Below are 5,844 nucleotides of genomic sequence, written 5' to 3'. Positions count from 1 at the left end.
GACAGTTTGCACTAGGCCCAGATGTCTAAGAGAAAAATATCTAGAGTTTTTATCCAGAATCAAGAGATTGTTCATTTCCTCCACTGCCCAAGAACACCTGGAAAATAGAATGGATGGGGCCCTCACGTTCTCATAACATCATCCCCCCCCAGTTCAAAAATCCTCTTTTAATTTGAAAAAGAATAGACACATGTGTATGTATAATTAAATCACTTTGCTGTACACCTGAAACTAACACAACATTGTTAGTCAACTATACTCCAATATAGAATAAAAAGTTTTTTTAAAATCCTCTTTTAACACTCTTTTGGGTGCCCCCGTCTATCACTTAGGAGCCCTGGTGTGTGTCCCTGGCCCCCAGATTTCTCACTCACGCTACAGCCATGGTATCTGAAATTCCACCATTAGTTGTTTATTTCTTTTGGTTCCCCTTCCTCCGGTCTCTTAAAATTCAAACACTCCTAGGGGTATTTGCTATCAAACCAAAGTGTACATGACTTGGATTCCTTTCTGTCAATGAGAGCAGGTCAGGGAAGCACCCTGGACAACTCTAAAGAAGAGAGAAGCTGAGGGTGAGGGGAATGAGGCCATGATAAACTCCAGAGACTTTACGACTAGTCTACCAGGCCAGGGCGGGTAGATAACGATGATGACAGTGATGACGATGTGATGGAAGACAGTGACCGTTTACATACGCCTACCGTGGGCCAAGCACTCTTCTTAGCACTTCCCATCCTAACTCACTGGGAACATGTTTATAAAAAGTGGATCGTTTTTATATCAAGTCCCTTGATGACCTTGAGTAAGCACTTCATCTGCCCTGAGAAGTCACCCTCCATTCTGAAGTCCCAGCTCTTTTCCTTCAACACTCTTTTCTTCCATCTGTTACAAGGAGAAATGAATGCAGCGTTGCACGTTAGTACAATAAAATATATTTATATGTATGTGTGTGCCTGTGTGTGTATAGTCAGAAGTGGTTCATTAGACCCATTGTTTAGAGAGGCTTCAGACCCTCTTGCATCGGCTATTAAAAGTAAATGTGACAAGACTCCCATCTGGTGGTGAGAATCAATAATGAAGATGTAGAGGAAACGGATTGTTTTCATTAACGATTAAAGGATGCACGAAAGCCAAACCATCCTCACGATTAAGGTGGTTCCGGGCCCTGGAGACACCGCGGCTTGGTCAGCTCTCCAAGACTGCCAGGTAATTTGAGTGGAGACACACTGGTCTGATGAAGACCGGAAATCGAGGTGAAGGAAAGATGGTGGGAAGGGGAGAAGCACAGGTTATATAGCAAGCAGGACAACCACACGACACCTCCTTCAACCTTCTCTGGGCACTGGGTGTGAGAAATAGAATGAACACTTAGATTTACGTGCACAATTGTGAAGGACTGCCTCCTCAGGCTTGCATGATGTGATAGAAATTTCTAACTTTGGAAAAAGTTGCTCTGCAGTGGATAAATGTCAAGTTGAACAGTGCCACCTGCTGGCCATTTTGCGGTAAAGCAAACATGACCCAAGCCTCTTGTCATTCATCTTTGCAGCCATCGTTACCGCACGTAAGACTCAAAATGCGTGACTGGCCAGTTACGGTAGTGACCACAGATTGTCATCACAGATGCAGCCCACATGGATCTGAGGCGACCTTATATTTGGGGTGCCCCACAATGAGCCCAATACTTGGCAGTCAGTCATTGAATATACAAAAAAAGCTTGTTTGCTTCTGCTCGTTATACTAAAATCAGTCAACGTCTGGTCAGCAAGCGAGGCGACGTCAATATCGGACTAAAGTTTGCGCGAGATCTGGTTCTCGGTGATGTAAATAACAGGATTGGGAGTGTGCCCACTGAGACTGTCTGTAAACACTAGAAAAGCCAGATGAAGGTAGGAAAAATAATCAGAGACTCGCTAGCGCTGCACAGGAGTTAGGACATTGAACTTAAAGTGGCCTCAAGAATATGAATTAAAGATTTTCCATATACTGGGTGAAGTTCCAAAGGTTCCAAAAGATAGAATATTTAGGACTAAGAAAGGATTAAGCAAATAAAAACACAGAGGAACGCTTGTGTACGTACAAGTGGCGCTCACAAAACCCTGCATACCAAAGGGAGTACAAAGGCACATCAGCACAAAAGTGATGTCAAAAACCAAACCCGAACTGCTGGGGGTCTGAGCTCACTAGTGAGACAGAGAAGGACCAGGAAATCCTCCCTCTGTTATAGACAATGTGTGGGTCACAGCAATTAACCAAAGTTATAGAAAATGAACAAGAATTGACGCAAAAAACAGTATTATTTTGTTTAGAATAAAAGAACTCTGTTTATATTTAAATGTCATCACAGGCTTTTGAGAAAAGCTGTTTATTCCCTTCTTTGAAATCGAAATCCTAGAGGCTCTTCCAGCTCTGTAATACCATGATTGAATCTTTGGTTCTAAACAAAGAAACATTAATTCAGTGTAGGACATCATCACTAGAAAAATATTATATTTAATGAGTAGTTTATGAATGCGACCTTAGTTAAGAACGCTGTTTCCACCACTTATTAACTGAGTGACCCTAAGCAAGTTATCTAACCTCTCTAAACCTATTTCTTTATCTGTAAGATGCGTTTTTCAGAGGATTGTCTTGATGGTAAAGTGAAATGTTTTGTGAGCTGTTCAGCACAGTGCCTGGCCCACAGCTAGCAGTCAAAAGATGGATGCTATGACCGAGGATTTAATGGAAATTCCATTTAAATGAGTCTTTAGAACATTGCCTGGCTTTTAACAGAAAGGTACGAATTGCAAATGAAATTTGAAAGCAATACATTTTTTTTGTCTTCATGCAGTGGTACCATAGCATTTTAGGAAAATTTTTAACACTCATTATGTGTCTTTGGGTAAGTCATTTAACCTCTGAATTTGTTTTTTCTCTGCAAAATTTGAGTGGAAATGGATCAGATGGCCACTAATGGATCTTCCAATTGGAAGGAGATTCTAGAGATAGCAGAGCTTACGATACATTATAAATTTATAATATATACTCTATAAATCTCTAGTGATAAGCTAAGCGATAACCAGTTACTAATAGTATGAGTTAATGAAGAACTTGAAATTCATAATAAACCTGTAGTATAAGGTACCATAAACATAAACTTCCTTTAATTATTTAAGGACTAATTCAATAATTGCTAGATACAGAATTAAAGACAGATATTTTGATTTTCATTTTTTATAGAATTTCCCCTTCATATTCAGAGCAAGACATTATGTTAAAATTCTTATTCCACATGAATCACAGACGCTGAGTCTAAATTATCCCACATTCCAAATTTGAGGACTCCAAATTAAGGTCGCTCTACTGTAATCCAGAGGTCAACACACTGTTTCTGTAAAGGGCCAGATAGTACATATATTTTAGGGGCGCTTAACCCTGCCCTTATAGGACAAGAACAGCCAACGTGTAGATGAACGCCTGCAGCTGCTTTCCAGAAACACGTTATTTATGGACACTGGAGTGTGTGGACATTTTCAAGCATCGTGAAATTTTACTGCTCGTTTCCATTTTTTTCAATCATTTCAAAAATGGGAGTGGCAAGCACCCTTAGTTTGTGTACTATACAAAAGCAGGCAGCACGCAGGATTTAGCCCACGGGCCGTGGTTTGCCAGCCCCTGGTGTAATTATGCATTTTGGGAAGGAACGTGGTAACGCAGGAAATCCGCAACTGGCAGATCCCCCCCTGGGATTTTCACTGGCCCGTTGTTGCATTTTGTTTTGTACTGTTTCCACCTGCCAATCTTCTGAGGGCTTTCACCACAAGCCAGGGACCCCCTCAGTCCCAGCGGCAAGGGCACTAGGTGGAAGCATAGCTAAGGTAAGCCTGACACCTTGAGGATGCCGTGCAGGTAGCAGGCACCACCCTGAAGTTACCAGCAAGGTACGTACAGCTCCCGGGAAGGGTGGATCCAGAAGGGCGGAGCCCAAAGTCCACGACCTGACCTCTCTCCAAAGGAACTTCCAAAGAGCTGTCTTTGGAGGCATTTCATTCTACCTAAAAACAACAACAACTCCCAGAGCCCTCCCAGCTGAAAGCAGGAGGCCCAAGGATGTCCAAGACTTTCCCTGGTCTGGTTAAATCTCCCACCTGCAGCCATTAATGTACACATGGGAGGAAGGGGACCGAGCACAACCGTTGCCTCCCCAGCGAAGGACAAAGAAAGAAAACGTAAGGATCCAATTACAATTGATAATCAGGAGTTCTACTGGGCGGCAGGGGTTGGAGGGATGGTGAATAGGGGACTTTAGGCTCTAGGAAGCAAAGACCGATGATCACAGTGTTACAAAAGGCCTGAGGCAAATGGGATTACTCATTGCCTGCCCCGGTCAGACTCCCCCAGGGCTGTTATACCATTGTCCTGGGATGAAGTGTTTTGCTCATTTTTGGAAAAGGATTGAAGAGGCCATTCTTTCCATCCCCCTGCTACCGGAAGTGTTTCCCCAACACTCCAGTTATTCCTGTCTCGTAAATTATCCAGGAAAGAATTCCCGGGAGCATGATACGATAGAAAGCTCATCCTTCCTTTCATCTAACTCAAAGCCTTCTGTGTTTCTGAGAAAGCAGAGAGAGGGGACACTTGGAGGGAATTTGCCAGGACTTGCCCTGGGATTCTGTAGTCGCTAAGGAACTTTTGTGTCTGTGAGGGGCTCCTGTTTGGGGGTAAGAAGCCCTGAGAGTCTCACATTCATGCTGATCCTGCATAGACGGTGAGGGAGCGGAATGGGCTAAAATGAAGAAGGGGTGACCCCGACTGTGTTGGCACCGCAACCCAGGCGGAGAACTGGGCAGCTGGGGTAGGTGAGCCGGCCAAGGCCCTGAGCCCCAGGAATCTCCCACACTGACAATTCAGAGAACAACTCCTTAGAGAACAGGATCCTTGGCCCAGCCCAGACCTGTGCCATTAGGACTGGGGTGCCAGCCAGTGCTGCTTTTTGTGGTCTTGAGAGAGGACCGTACAATGCCCCTCTCCAGGTTTCAGCCCCTCTCATCCCAGGGAGGTGACGTTGTGGGACAGAATGAATCAACTCTCATACACTCTGGTACCCACAGCCATGGGCAGTGCGATGGGGGGTGGGAGTGCCACCTTTCTTGAGGTCCCCGGGCAGCTGAGCACTGTTCCAGTTGAGTTTTCAGGGCCAGACACGAAGCCCCTGGAGCTCAGGTGCCCTCCTCGCCAAGTGCTTACCTGCCCCGGCGTGATTCCACCCTGCTGCCACCTCCCCTGGCGTAATTTACCCCCGTGCTGGGTTCTGCCCCCAGCCCCAGACCAGGCAGTCACAAAGTCCTTGGCTGCCTTAACCAGGTGATATTGCTTGCCCCGATCCACAGCTTGGGGTGAAAACACCAAGTGCAGAGTGACTTTAATATGACCTTTCTCGCCTCCCTCTTTTGCTTTACAATGAAAAGCTCTGGAACCTTCTCTGGAGATCTCTCTTCTGCATAGTCGGATCCCCGAAGTGACACTGTCGCTGGGACCGGTGTGAGGGTCTCCTGGGGTATATGTCCCGGGCACTTGGCCTCAGAGGAGGGAGCGACTGGGGTCTCCCCAAGGACGCTGGTTGAGGGGCCTGTCCAGCACTGGAGGAGTTAATGTGGGAGCGCGTAAGCGAAGGGGAAAAAGTTGGAGTTGACACTTAAAGGGGGGCGGGGGGGCGGGGGAGCGAGCCCCGCTGACTCCTGATTGGTTTTACATTTCATCCAAATTTTTTTTCTCTCCTCTCTCGCTCCCTCTTTTCAGTTTCTCTCTCTGATCCCAGGGGAGGGGAAACGGGAATAGTGAGAGATCAAAAATAAACCTCTT

This window comes from Lagenorhynchus albirostris, chromosome 9, assembly GCF_949774975.1.
Source record: "Lagenorhynchus albirostris chromosome 9, mLagAlb1.1, whole genome shotgun sequence".
Lineage (NCBI taxonomy): Eukaryota > Metazoa > Chordata > Mammalia > Artiodactyla > Delphinidae > Lagenorhynchus > Lagenorhynchus albirostris.
The sequence above is the reverse complement of the archived record's forward strand: the minus strand, read 5'-3'. Positions refer to the sequence as shown.